The sequence below is a fragment of the Scyliorhinus canicula genome, chromosome 14 (genome assembly GCF_902713615.1).
Source record: "Scyliorhinus canicula chromosome 14, sScyCan1.1, whole genome shotgun sequence".
Taxonomy (NCBI): domain Eukaryota; kingdom Metazoa; phylum Chordata; class Chondrichthyes; order Carcharhiniformes; family Scyliorhinidae; genus Scyliorhinus; species Scyliorhinus canicula.
In genome coordinates this window covers 13,177,445-13,193,190 of record NC_052159.1, presented here as the reverse complement: position 1 = coordinate 13,193,190, position 15,746 = coordinate 13,177,445, and positions in this window count along the sequence as shown.

Sequence of the window (15,746 nt, the reverse complement as noted above, 5' to 3'; positions counted from 1 at the left end):
AATGTGCTGGTGGTGCTCGCGAATATGTACGCCCCAAATTGGGATGATGTTGACTTCATCAAGGAAGCACTGGCAGCGGTCCTTGACTCTCATCAACTGGTCATGTGGAGTGACTTCAACTGTGTGCTGGACCCAAGGTTGGACAGGTCGAACCCCAAGTCTTTTATTAAGTCAGGAATGGGGAAGGAATTGGCAGTATTCATGGCACAGATGGTGGTGGAGGGTGGTGGGGGTGGGTGGACACCTGGAGACTCAGTCACCCGAGAGAGAGGAAGGTCTCCGTCTTCTCTCACATCCACCAGTTGTACCCCAGAAGAGACTTCTTTGTGGTGGGGGCTGAATATTCAGTGATCATAATTTCAGAACACACGCAATATTATGTGGATGTGAGATTGGAGTCGAGTCGGGTCCAGCGCCCTCCTTACGGCTGGATACTCCACCCCCTGTAGACAAGGGCTTCCGTGAAAAAATGGCCATAGAAAATTATGTGAGCGAGAACCAGTTTGGGGAGGTTTCGCCCTCTACATTTTGAAAGGTATGAAAGGCAATGATCAGAGGAGAGGCAACCTCATAGAAGGCCTACATGGATAGGAGGGATAGAGCGGACAGACATACATTGATTGACTCCATTCTGGAGGTGGACTCTGAAGCCCCAACAATGAGCGGTTAGCGGGAAAAAAAAGATTACATATTGAGTTTGTGTTGGCTTCAACTGGGAAGGCGGTGAACAAATCTGTCGCTCACATGGGACCTTTTATTAGGATGGTGACAAGGCCAGCCACCGGCTGGCTCACGTACGGGGGAGGCAGGCGGCCACAAGGGAGAAGTCCAGGTGAGTCGGGGGGGGAGGGCAGCTGGTCACGGCTCTGGAGGAGATCAATGGAGCACTTGGGACTTACCACCGGGAACTGTACAAATCTGAGGCACCGGAGGGGGACTCGGGCTTGAAGCGACTTCAGGACGGGCTGGATTTTCCGATGGTACAGATGATGACGGGGCAGAGACTGGGCATGTTGTTGGGACTGGAGGAGGTTATCAAGGGTATCAACTCAATGCAATTGGGAAGGCACTGGGACTGGATGGTTTCCTGGTGGACTTCTACAAGCGATTTGTGGCAATTTTGGTGCCACATTTAACATTGAACATAGAACATACAGTGCAGAAGAAGGCAATTCAGCCCATCAAGTCTGCACCGACCCACTTAATCCCTCACTTCCACCCTATCCCCGTAACCCAATAACCCACCTAACCTTTTTGGTCACTAAGGGCAATTTATCCTGGCCAATCCACCTAATCTACACGTCTTTGGACTCTGGGAGGAAATTGGAGCACCCGGAGGAAACCCACGCAGACACGGGGAGAACGTGCAGACTCCACACAGACAGTGACCCAGCGGGGAATCGAACCTGGGACCCTGGCGTTGTGAAGTCACAGTGCTATTCACTTTTGCTACTTGGGGATGTTCAAAGAATCACTGTCCCAGGGGGCTTTGCCACCCATGTTGGCACAGGCATCACTTTCACTAATCCCGAAGAAAGACAAAGGCCCGGTTGAGTATGGGTCATACTGACCCATCTCCCTATTGAGGGCACTGGTCAAGGTTCTGGTGAAGTGGCTGGAGGGTTGCTTGCCAGAGGTGATTGCGGAGCACCAGACCGGGTTTGTCAAGGGCAGACAGTTGTCAGCCAATATCAGGCGACTGCGTTATGTGGCCATATCCCCATCCAGGGAGGAGACGCCTGAAGTAATCATCTCCATGGATGCAGAGATGGCATTTGATCGGGTGGAGCGGAGTTACCTCTTCAATGTCCTGGGAAGGTTTGGGTTTGGGCCAGTTTTCAATTATGGGTGAAATTGCTAAATGATGCTCCCATGGCAAGTGCCCAGACAAACACGCTGACCTCTGACTGCTTCCAACTCACCTATAACCACCATCACAGCTTCCGAAGTCAGATCGGCCTTCCTGAAAGTGAACCCTCGGAAGACGACGGGGCCGGACAGGATCCCTGGTCGTGCACTCAGAGCCTGCATGGTCCAGCTGGCAGAGGTGTTTGCTGACATCTTTAACCTATTCCTACTCCACTCCGAGGTTCCCACCTGCTTCAAGAAAACCACCATCATACCGGTGCCAAAGAAGAACCAGGCAACGTGCCTCAATGACTATCGTCCAGTGTTCCTGACTTCGGTCGTAATGAAGTGCTCGAGAGGTTGATCATGAAGCGCATCACCTCCATACTCCCAGAACGCCTTGATCCAGTGCAATTCGCATCCCGTCGCAACCGGTCCACAGCAGACGCCATTTCCCTGGCCGTACACTCATCCCTAGAGCATCTCGAAAACAAGGACTCCAACATCAGACCCCTATTTATTCACTACAGCTCCGCCTTCAACACCATAATACCAGCCAAGCTCGTATCAAAGCTCCAAAACCAAGGACTTGGCAACCCATTGCAACTGAGCCACAATTTTCTGACCAACAGACCACAATCAGTAAGAATGAACAACAACACCTCATCCACAATAGTCCCAAATACTGGGGCCCCGCAAGGCTGCGTACTTAGCCCCCTACTCTACTCCCTGTACACACACGACTGCGTGGCAAAATTTGGTTCCAACTCCATCTACAAGTTTGCTGACGATACGACCATAATGGGCCGGATCCCAAATAACGATGAGTCGTAATACAGGATAGAGAGGGAATCTAGTGGAAGTAATGCAGCGACAACAATCTCTCCCTCAATGCCAGAAAAACTAAAGAGCTGATCATTGACTTCAGGAAGCAAAGTACTGTACACACCACTGTCAGCATCAATGGGGCCGAGGTGGAGATGGTTAGCAGTTTCAAATTCCTAGGGGTGCACATCTCCAAAAATCTGCCCTGGTCCACCCACATCGACGCTACCACCAAGAAAGCACAACAGCACCTATATCTCCTCAGGAAACTAAGGAAATTCAGCATGTCCACATTAACCCTTACCAACTTTTACAGATGCACCAGAGAAAGCATGCCTTCTGGCTGCATCACAGCCTGGTATGGCAACTGCTCGGCCCAGGACCGCAAGAAATTTCAGAGAGTCGTGAACACCGCCAGTCGATCACATGAATCCATTGAATCCATTTACACCTCCCGCTGCCTGGGGAAAGTGGGCAGCATAATCAAAGACCCCTCCCACCCGGCTTCCTCACTCTTCCAACTTCTTCATCGGGCAGGAGATACAGAAGTCTGAGAACACGCGCGAACAGACTCTAAAACAGCTTCTTCCCCTCTCTTACCAGACTCCTAAATGACCCTCTTATGGACTGACCTCATTAACACTACACCCTGTATGCTTCATCCGATGCCGGTGCTTATGTAGTTACATTGTATACCTTGTGTTGCTCTTTTATGTATTTTCTTTTATTCCCTTTTCTTCACATGTGCTTAATGATCTGTTGAGATGCTTGGAGAAAAATACTTTTCACTGTACCTCGGTACACGTGACAATAAACAAATCCATTCCAATCCAATCCAAGCTGCACAGGGGAACATGGTAAGGATGCCCATTGTCCCCATTGCTGTTTGCTCTGGTGATTGAACCTCTGGCCATCACACTTAGGTCATAGAATGGGTGGAGAGGCATTGATAGAGGAGGCAGGGAGCACAGACTATCCCTCTAACTGATGCTGCTCTAAGTGTCTGACCCCCAGCATGGGAAAGATAATGGAACTGCTGAGAGAATTTGGAAACTTCTCATGTTGCAAGCTGAACCTCAGCAAGAGTGAAATATTCCCAGTGAATCCCCAGGGTAAGGAGGTGGAACTGGGGGACTGCCATTCTAGCTGTCACAAACAGAGTTTAGCTACCTCGGGGTTCAGGTGGCACATGACCAGGCCCAGCTGCACAAATTGAACTTGGCTGGTTTGATAGAAGAGTGAGGGAATGCCTGAGGAGATTGTGTGCACTCTCACTTTCCCTGGTGGGGAGAACGCAGGCGGTGAAAATGAACATCCCGCCAAGATTCCTATTTGTGTTTCCATCTTCCTCCCCAGGTCCTTCTTTCCTCAAGTGGATAAATTAATTTTGGCCTTGGTATGGACAGGGAAGACACCCAGGATTCGTAGAGCTGTCCTTCAGAGGAGACGGCGATCGAGATGTCTAGCTTTTACTAATCCTAATGTTTTACTACTGGGCGGTGAACATTGAAAGGGTGTGGGGAAGGCTTGGGGAACCGGGCTCGGAGTGGGTGCAGATGGAGGAGGCAACATGTGTAGGGTCATCCATGCGGGCACTGGTTACTGCCCCTCTTCCATTCTCACTGGCCAGGTTTGCAGTGAGCCCAGTGTGGTGGCATGGCTGAGAATCTGGAACCAATTCAGGCTACATTACAAACTGGGGCGGCATGCCCGTATTGCCGCCAATATGCGGTAACCACAAATCCATTCTATTGGAGATTGATGCAACGTACAAAATGTGGATGAGGAGGGGGGTCGAGACGTTCAGGAACCTGTATGCATGTGGCAGGTTTGTGGGGCTGGAGGAGTTGATGGAGAAATTTCAACTCCCAAGAGGGGAGCGGAGGGTGCCTTCACCTCCCTGATAGCCCAGCATTGAATTTTGCTCCGATGGAGATCGGCAGCACCACCTGGCTGGCAGACTAGGCAGAATTCCTAAGGCCGGGAAAAAATGCCATCAGAGGGTAGGAGGAAGAGTTCCACTCCAGGTGGGAGAAGTTCATCGCCGTCTTTACGGACCTGTTTGTGGCCAGCAGCTAGCGGGGGAACGGGGTGGGGGAGGGAGGTAGGGAGAGGGTCAGTGGGGGTTTTGGGGGGGGGGGGGGGGGGGGGGGGAGACTCGGGCATCTGTTTTTTTTTCACTTTCTCGTTAAGGGGTATTACTTAGCTTTGTTAAAACAGAAAATGACAAACGGTTTGCACTCCATTTGATTGTCTGATGGTTTATATGAATTGTACTTGTTCTCTGTTTTGCTACATTAGAATAAAACTATTTTTCAAAATAAATACAAATATTAATACTTCTTCGTACTTCTCAACTCAGCCATTCTGTTGACAATATCAGATCAGATATTAAGGTAATTCTATTGAAAATAACTTGAGACCATCTTGGAGGAGACAGGTGCCTTTGTTACTTAATGGCTATTTCCTAACTCTGTCGACTAATTTGCCCAGTTAATTTCAGAATGTATCTGTGCCACAAGATATTGTCTGGTGTTTGCAAGCAGCATTTCTTTTCTGTTCAAGTCAATGAGTCAATGAGCAACGACCTCAATCAGCGCCCGGTTCCCTGCTGGATGTGACCCCGGAAACGTAACCAGCGCCCTGGTCCCCGCCAGCGCCCCCGGCCCCCACCAGCGCAACCACCTACCTTCCACAAGGGAAGACTTCTCCCAACGGATCCCCGGACCATCCTATCACAGCCACCGACCGAGGAAGCAAGGGAAATGTGGCAGTCTGTAGGTGAGACTGAAGCAACGTGGTTTCAAGACTCCTCTCCCAAGCATATGCCTCGCATGAATCTGGATGAAATTAACACTTACCTCTCAGAGGGAAGTAAGAGACTGCTGTGTGCTCTGTTTCAGAGAGACATGGCTCACCCCCGCCTCACCGGACTGTGCCATACCACCTGAAGGCTTCTCAATTCACCGGGCAGACCGCACGGCATCTTCAGGCAAAGCGAAGGGTGGAGGGGTGTGCCTCCTCATCAACTCCTCCTGGTGCTTGGATGTGGCGACCTTGGTGACCTACTGCTCCCCGCTCCTGGAATACCTGACCATGAAGTGTTGACCATACTATCTTCCACGTAAGTTCACTTCAGCCATTATCACAGTGGTCTACATCCCACCCCAGGCAGAAGTGAGGAAGGTGCTGGACGAACTGCACATAGTTATAAACAACTACAAAACAGAACACCCGGAGGCCTTGTTCATTGTGGCCGGGGAGTTCAACAATGCCAACCACAAGAGTGTGATGCCAAAATTCCACCAGCCCATCTCCTGTCCCACCAGGGGCGACAACTCTTGACCACTGCTACTCAAAGGGTGCCTGCTGTTCCATCCCCGACAGCACTTTGGGCAATCAGACCAGAAGATGGTGCTCCTTCTCCCGGCATACAAGCAGAAACTCAAGCGGGAGAATCCGGCTAAGAAGGTTGTGCGATGCTGGTCTGAGGAAACAAAAGAGCTCTTCCATGACTGCTTGGAGACAGTGGACTGGTTCATATTTAAGAACTCAGCGACCGACTTAAATGAGTATGCCACCACCGTCACTGACTTCATCAGCAAATGTGTGGACGACTGCATGCCAAAGAAAGCAGTACGTACGTTCACCAACCGGAAACCATGGCTCAACCGCGGGATTGACTCCCTACTGAAGGACAGGTCTGAGGCGTTCAAGTCAGGAGACCTTGACCTATACAAGAAATCCAGGTACGACCTCTGCAAAGCCATCTGAGATGCCAAGAGAGAATATCAAACCAAGCTAGAGTCACAGACAGACTCTCAGCAGTTGTGGCATGGCCTAAACAACATAACGGGCTACAAAACAAACCGAGCAGCATCTCCGGCAGCAACGCACCCCTCCCGGATAAACTCAATGCATTCTATGCTCGGTTCGAGGAGGAAACCAACAATCCTCTGTTGGCTGCCCCAGCAGCCCATAACTCACCCATACCAACCATCACAGCTTCCGAAGTCAGATCGGCTTTCCTGAAAGTGAACCCTCAGAAGGCGACAGGTCCGGACGGGATCCCTGGTCGTGCACTCAGAGTCTGTGTGGACCAGCTGGCAGATGCGTTCGTGGACATCTTTAACCTGTCCCTACTCCACTCCGAGGTCCCCAGCTGCTTCAAGGAGACCACCATCATACCGGTACCAAAGAAGAACTAGGCAACATGCCTCAATGACTACCGCCCGGTGGCCCTGACTTCAGAAGTAATGAAATGCTTCGAGAAGTTGATCATGAAGCGCATCACCTCCGTACTCCCAGAACGCCTTGATCCAATGCAATTCGCATACTGCCGCAACCGGTCCACAGTAGATGCCTTTTTCCTGGCCCTACACTCATCCCGAGAGCATCTCAACAACAAGGACTTCTGCATCAGACTCCTTCAACACCATAATCCCAGCCAAGCTCATATCAAGGCTCCAAAACCTAGGACTTAGCTCCTCACTCTGCATCTGGATCCTCAACTTTCTGACCCACAGACCACAATCAGGAAGAAGAAACAATAACACCTCCTACACAATAGTCCTCAATTCCGGGGCCTTTCAAGGATGCATTCATAGCCCCCTACTATACTCCCTGTATGTGGAGATGTCAGCGTTGGACTGGGGTGAGCACAGTATGAAGTCTTACAACACCAGGTTAAAGTCCAACAGGCTTGTTTCAAACACTAGCTTTTGGAGCACTGCTCCTTCCTCAGGGCCTTCCTCGACCCATTCACCTGAGGAAGGAGCAGTGCTCCGAAAGCTAGTGTTTGAAACAAACCTGTTGGACTTTAACCTGGTGTTGTAAGACTTCTTACTATACTCCCTGTACACACACGACTGCGTGGCAAAATTTGGTTCCAACTCCATCTACAAGTTTGCTGACAATACGACCATTGTGGGCCTGACGAGCCAGAATACAGGAGGGAGATTATGAACCTAGTGAAGTGGTGTAGCGACAACAATCTCTCTCTCAATGCCAGCAAAACTAAAGAGCTGGTAATTGACTTCAAAAAGTAAAGTACTGTGCACATCCCTGTCAGCATCAACGGGGCCGAGGTGGAGATGGTTCGCAGTTTCAAATTCCTCGGGGTGCACATCTCCAAAAATATGTCCTGGTCCACCCACGTCGACGCTACCACCAGGAAAGCACAACAGCGCCTATACTTCCTCAAAAAACTAAGGAAATTCGGCATGTCCATACTGACTCTGACCAACTTTTACAGATGCACTGTAGAGAGCATCCTATCTGGCTGCATCACAGCCTGGTATGGAAACTGCTCGGCCCAGGACCGCAAGAAACTTTAGAGACGAAAGAGAAAATGCTGGAAAATACAGCAAGTCTGGCAGCATCTGTAGGGAGAGAAAAGAGCTAACGATTCGAGTCCGATGACTCTTTTCATTTTAACTGTCTTTTACCATTTCTTTCTTTCTTAATATACATTTAATTTCCCCCTCCCCCCACAATGTTATCCACCTTTCCTGCACCTTTCTCCTCCTGTCTTCCCCCTTCCCCTCCCCCCACATCGACAGTTCCTCCTCTGATGTTTCCCTGCTGTTTGACCTTTCACATCTTTTGTCCTCTCTGGGGACTGCCATTAGCACTCTTTCCCCTTGGTTTCTGTGGCCATCAGCACCAAGTTTCCCTGGGTTTCTGTGGCTATGACTCATCTTTCATTCTCACTCCACAGTATAAATATTTCCCACTTTCTCTGGCTGTTAGCTTTGACAAAGAGTCATTGGACTCGAAACGTTAGCTCTTTTCTCTCCCGACAGATGCTGCCAGACTTGCTGAGATTTTTCAGCATTTTCTTTTTCGCTTCAGATTCCAGCATCCACTTTGATTGAGTGAGAAACTTCAGAGAGTCGTGAACACTGCCCAGTTCATCACACAAACCTGCCTCCCATCCATTGACTCTATTTAAACCTCCCGCTGCCTGGGGAAAGCGGGCAGCATAATCAAAGACACCTCCCACCCGGCTTACTCACTCTTCCAACTTCATCCATCGGGCAGGAGATGCAAAAGTCTGAGAACACGCACAAACAGATTCAAAAATAGCTTCTTCCCCGCTGTTCCCAGACTCCGAAACGACCCTCTTATGGACTGACCTTATTAACACTACACCCCTGTATGCTTCACCCAATGCCGGTGTTATGTAGTTACATTGTCTACCTCGTGTTGTACTATTATGTTATTTTCTTTTATATCCTTTTCTTTTCATGTACTTAATGATCTGTTTGAGCTGCTCGCAGAAAAATACTTCTCACTGTACCTCGGTACACGTGACAATAAACAAAGTCCAATCCAATCCAATGATGTAATCCGTATCAAAATGATATAGGTGGAGTGGCCGATAAAGTGGCAGATTATCATAGAATTTACAGTGCAGAAGGAGGCCATTTGGCCCATCGAGTCTGCGCCGGCTCTTGGAAAGAGCACCCTACCCAAGGTGAACACCTCCACCCTATCCCCATAACCCAGTAACCCCACCCAACACTAAGGGCAATTTTGGTCACTAAGGGCAATTTAGCATGGCCAATCCACCTAACCTGCACATCTTTGGACTGTGGGAGGAAACCGGAGCACCCGGAGGAAACCCACGCACACACGGGGAGAATGTGCAGACTCCGCACAGACAGTGACCCAAGCCGGAATCGAACCTGGGACCCTGGAGCTGTGAAGCAATTGTGCTATCTACAATGCTACCGTGCTGCCCATCTAACAGTGCGGTGTGAGATCATACATTGAGAAGGTCGAACAGTTATAGGGAACACACAATAAATGGGAATATACCAAGTGGGGTGGATGATTGATTGAATGGTTGATTGATTGATATTATTGTCACATGTACCGAAGTACCAGAGTACATTTGGGGCAGCAGGGTAGCATGGTGGTTAGCATAAATGCTTCACAGCTCCAGGGTCCCAGGTTCGATTCCCGGCTGGGTCACTGTGTGGAGTCTGCACGTCCTCCCCCTGTGTGCGTGGGTTTCCTCCGGGTGCTCCGGTTTCCTCCCACAGTCCAAAGATGTGCGGGTTAGGTGGATTGGCCATGCTAAATTGCCCATAGTGTCCTAAAAAAAAAAAGTAAGGTTGATGGGGGGGGGGTTGTTGGGTTACGGGTATAGGGTGGATACGTGGGTTTGGGTAGGGTGATCATGGCTCGGCACAACATTAAGGGCCTGTTCTGTGCTGTACTGTTCTATGTTCTATGTTCTATGTACCGTAAAAAGTATTTTTCTGCAGCCAAGGGAACGTACACAGTGCGTACATAGTAGACAAAAGAATAATCGACAGAGTACATTGACAGTGGTGCATCAACAAATAGTGTTGGTTACAGTGCGGAACAAGGCCAAACAAGAGCAGCATAGGGCGTTGTGAACAGTGTTCTTACAGGGAACAGATCAGTCCAAGGGAGAGTCGTTGAGGAGTCTAGTAGCTGTGGGGAAGAAGCTTTTCTTATGTCTGGATGAGCGGGTCTTTGGAGTTCTGTATCTTCTGCCTGATGGAAGGGTGTGGAAGAGGGCAAAGCCTGGATGTGAATGATCTTGGCGTACAAGTATACAGGTCCCGAAAGGCAGAAGTTCAAGTCGACAAGGTTGTAAAGAAAGCATATGGAATGCTATCCTTCATTGGCAGAGGTATAGAATATAAAAGTAAGGATACAATGTTAGAATTGAACAAAACACTGGTGAGGCCACAACTGGAATATTGTGTGCAGTTCTGGTCACCACATTACGGAAGGGCGTTATTGCTCTGGAGAGGGTGCAGAGGAGATTTCCAAGAATGGGATTATTTTCCTTGGAACAAAGAAGGCTGAAGGTGACTTAATAATAATAATCTTTATTATTATCACACATAGGCTTACATCAACATTGCAATGAAGGTACTGTGAAAAGCGCCTCGTCTCCACATTCCGGCGCCTGTTCGGGTACACTGAGGGAGAATTCAGAATGTCCGATTCACCGAACAGCACGTCTTTCGGAACTTGTGGGAGGAAACCGGAGCAGCCGGAGGAAATCCACGCTGACACGGGGCGAACGTGCAGACTCGGCACAGACAGTGACCCAAACCGGGAATCGAACCCGAGACCCTGGCGCAGTGAAACAACAGTGCTAACCATTGTGCTATCGCGCCGCCCACCAATTGAGGTGTGCAGAATTATGAGGGGAAGAGATAGGGCGGACAGGGTCAAATTGTTCCCCTTCATGGAGAGTTCTAGAACCAGGGGACATAGATTCAAGATAAGTGGCAGAAGGTGCAGAGGGGACGTGAGGAAGAATCCTTTTACACAGAGGGTAGCGAGAGTCTGGAATTCGCTGCCCGAATTGGTGGTGGAGGCAGAGACCCTCAACTCTGGAATTCACCTTAAGTGCTGTAAGCTACAGGGCTATGGACCGGGTGCAGGAAGGTGGGATTAGAAAGGGCACCTGGGTATCCTCGGGATAGCATAGACAAGATGGGCCGAATGGCCTCCTTCCAAGATTTTATGTCAGAAGCCCCCAAGCTTCTTGTAACATTGAAAGGAGTTGATGGAAGTAATACAGGTGCACTCCAAGCATTTTTCACCACACTTCAGCCCATTGGAGGGAATGAAAATCAGGAACCCATTTCAAAGAGAAAGCAAAGCTGGAGAACCGTTGGTGTACAATTTAAAAGATTTGCAAGCGAGGGATTTGTTTGACAGATTATAAACGATCTGGTTTTATCCCCGTGCAAGAGGCAGCAGCGAATGGTGCATGATGAAATTCTCCACCTTCCCCGGGCTAATGCCAAGCAAAAGGTCAAGGATAAACTCCGTCTTGACTTCAGGTCATCAGGAAGGGGCATGCTTAACATTTCCACTTCAGAGATACTGAAGGACTTCTGTTTGACAGTGCATCAGCTGATCTTCCTTGGAGAACGCTGTGACTAAAAGCATCAGAGAGAAGGGTCGTGTTTTTTACAATGATTTTCCTGTATGATGGATTATTTTGCATATAGCGGGATGGGAAACGAGCATCGCTGCTACGTGAGCCACTAATGCTCCCCAGAAACCCATCACAGTCACTCATGGACACGTGCTCGTGGCAATTAAAGCTAAAAATATCTCTTGACGGACAGCATCATTATGATGATGAAGCGGATGTTGAGGAATATCAGAGCTGGAGAATGTAAAGCTTTATCAGCCATTGTAGTCCAATAAGTAGTGGCCATGGCTCAGTTAACCCTGAGTCAGAAGGTTGTGGGATCAAGTCTCACTCGAAAGACGTGAATATAATAGACCAGGTTGACACTCCGCTGAATTACTGAGGTGTGCTGCACTGTGGAAGGAACTGATTTTTGGGTGAAATGTTAACCTGAGCCTTCAATCTCAGGTCAATCTAATGGAACCTGTGACCCCACTCAGAAGAGCAATGGAATTACCCCTGTCGTTCTGCTCAATGTTTCTGCCTCAATAAACATCGTAAAAAGCATTCCTTCCTTCCTCTCTTCCTGTCTTTCACCCTCCCCTTCCCTGCCTTCCTCTCTCCCTCTCTTTATCTCACTCCTCCCCCTCCCATCTCGCCCTCCCCTCCTCCTTCCCTTCCTTCTAACCTAGCTACAAATTCATTTGAGTCTTTTTCAGAATACAATAAGCAGGCTAGATAAGGGGGACCAGTGGATGTAGTACATTCAGATTTTCAGAAGGCATTTGATGCTGTGCCATACAAGAGGCTGTTGCACAATACTGATCAACTTCTGGGCACTAAGGATATCAGAAGATGTTAGGACTAGGTGGGAAAGCGAAGTTGAGGTGAAAGGTACACAGGTCATAGTGAATTGTGGGGCAGGCTTGATGTAGGTTGCATGGACGACTCCTGCTCCTGCCAGTTTATTAATGGTTCAATATTCCCATGAGCAGTAATGTGATAATGACCAGATAATCTGTGGCTTTCAATTGGCTGAGGAATAGATGGTGGACAAGACTCACTACTCTTTTTAGAAATATTGTAATGGTTTCTTTTAAACCCACCTGTGAAAGCAGATAGAGCTCCTTTTGTAACATTTCATCTGAAACCCTGGGCTGGATTCTCTGTTTTCTGAGACTATGTCCCCCACGCTGTCGTAAAGCTGTGGACTTTCACAGCAGCAAATGTGGCATGAAAGGACCACATATTCCTAGCCCTGTAGGGGTTAGCAATGAATCTGCATACAACTAGGTTCCCCCACACTTCCGGGTCGGAGGCCACGCTTGTGCACGGCAGTGGCCTCCAGCGGCTGAGCCGTGCTCCATGGCGGACTCAGACTGCGGAGCTGGACCGTAAAAATCGTACCCCCGATCGGCCGTGCGCCCGACCCTTACCGCCCGCCCAAACATTGCCCGTCTGCAGAAAAGGCCCCGATCGGCCCGCCACAGGCCAGGGCGGCCTCGGGCTGAGTCCACAGCCGCCATGTTAGTATCCCGACCGACAGGACCGTGTTAGATCAACGCTGTCGGGGCTTCGGCCATCCGGGGGTGGAGAATGGCAAGATGGGCCTCCAGCAATGGCCACAGTTGTAATATGCGGCGCAGCGTATTCTCTTGAGTACGAAGCTCTCGGGGCATGGAGAAACGGGGGATCAGCGCCGGTCCCGATTTCAAGCCACAAAATGGATTCTCCGCCCCGGCACCGGCCGCGATCTCGGCATCAGGGTGTGGAGAACCCAGCCCCTTGTATCTCCACAAGGCAGCTTTCTTTCCACAATGAACTCGAGCTCAAGTCCAAATGTAATTCCTTAAAAAAATCTCTTTGAGAAGATTATCTGGCTTTGGAAGTCGCTTACCAATTTAGTCAATCTGAAATTAAAATGAATTAAATCGACGGAGTCCATGGGGAGAAAATTAGGAGCTGCATTGTTATCAACACATGCTTGGATATTTCTACACGGTCAAATATACTTGATAACAAATAATTACTTAATGATATTAATTAGCAGTCATGTTGTCTCAAAAAAAATTACAATATTTTTTGAAATGCTTGTCAAAACTGAAATCTTTCATAATCCATCTTCCTGAAGCAATATAATATTGAGAGGGAGTCTAGTCAGAGTCTTTGGTAAGGCCTTGTCAGTCGATGATAAAGTCGAATCAGAGTGCATGGAATATTCCAGACAGAGGGCTGGATTCTCCGCGGTCGGGATTCTCCGTTGCGCTGGCGGCGCACCCATTAATGGGGATTTCCCAAAGTCGTGGGGCTGTCCACAATGGGAAATCCCATTGTCAGGCTGGCGGGACGGAGAATCCCGCTGCCAGCGAGGGGGCGCTGCATCTGAAAACTGGTGCAGCGGGAGAGAGAATCCCACGCAGAGTGTATGGTAAGATTAGGCAATATCTGAGGTTAAATAGAGACAGAATCCACGGTGGTGCCGAGACAGAGTCTATGGTAAAGTCTCGAGAGTTTCTATTGAATAATCTAGGCAGGGTTTATGGCAGAGCCTGGTGATAATCCAGTCAGAATGTAAAGACTAGGGGCGCAATTCTCCGCACTCACGACGGTGCTACGCTAGTCCGATGCCCTCCCGCTATTCTCCCCCCCCCCACGCCCAACTCCCGACACGAATCGCTGCCGCCGTTTTTTTACGGCCAGCAGCGATTCTCAGCTGGCCGATGGGCCGAATTCCAAGCCCTTTACGGCCGTTTTTACGAACGGCAAACACACCTGGTCTGGCCGTTCGTAAAAACGGCCGTAAAGTCCCGATCTTGGCAACCATGGCACTGATTGGCACGGCAGTACCACGGCCGTGCCAAGGGTGCCATGGGCCCGCGATCGGTGGGCACCGATCGCGGGCAGCGGGTCCGATTCCCGCGCACACTTTGTCCTTCCGCCGCCTCGCTGTATCAATTCGCGGGGCGGCTGAGTGGCATCCCGGCCCGCGCATGCGCGGGTTTCGCGCAAATGCGCGATGACGTCATCCGCGCATGCGCGGGTTGGAGTCTTCCAATCCGCGCATGCGCGGCTGACGTCATGTGACGCGTCAGCCGGCGCAAACTCTGGCAAGCGGGCTTAACGAAATTCGTTAAGCCCGCGATGCCGGAGTTCATGGCCGCGGCATGCTAGCCCCGACCGGGGAGCAGAATCGGTTCCCGGTCGGGGAGGGGGAGGCTGGCGTCAAACCCGCCCAGTTTTGACGCCAGTCTTACGATTTCTCCCTGTCTGGGAGAATCGCGCCCAAGGTATAACTGTTTTCAGTAGCAGATGTAAACTAATGTGCTCCACAGTCCCAGATGATATTAGGCTGCTTTCCCCTTTGAGGGGGAGAGCTGACTGGTGGTGATTTAATCGGGGGATCACCAAACCTTAGCTGAGGAGCAAGGTTGAGAAGGTGGGGCCTTCATGAATAACCTCCGCCGGTGCAGGAATTGAACTGTTGTTGCTGGCTTTGCTCTGCTTCACGAACCAGCTGTCAAGCCAACTGAGCTAAACTAATATGCTGTGACACAACAGAGTGGACTAGCAGTTGATCAAATAGCAGGATTAAACAGCTGATAATTGTAGTTAGGATGCCGTTGACCATATTTTGCATGAGGGCGGGGAGTCCAGGAGATACAGGGATCCAGTGCCCAGGAACGTTATTTTATGTGCCTGTGTGCTCAAAGTGCTCGTCCAGAATGTAAAGTGTGGAAGAGTTGTTCCCAGAGGAACTGAAGGACTCTCTACCATGAGGAGCTTCAGTACAAGGGGCTTGCCAGTACAGGCTCCAGAACCCAGTAGATCAGAACACATGTCCAAAACAAATCAGTGTTTCACAGAAACTGTTAAAGTTAAGCTACAAGTGTTGAGTGCCTTTCCCCACTTTTGTTGAAATGTGAACCCTCATGATGTGTAAATCATACAGAGCAAAACCATCTTAATAAATGATAGCTTATCCAGTGTCGATCTTCCTTGAGAGGACAAGGCATTGACAGCCTACCATGCATGAAGGTATCATATCAAAATATCATCAAAATGTTCCGACCCTATGGCACAATTTCAAGACAAAATTAATAAATTTCACTTGTTCAAAGAAAAAGAAGACCTTGCAATTATATCACGCCTTTCACAA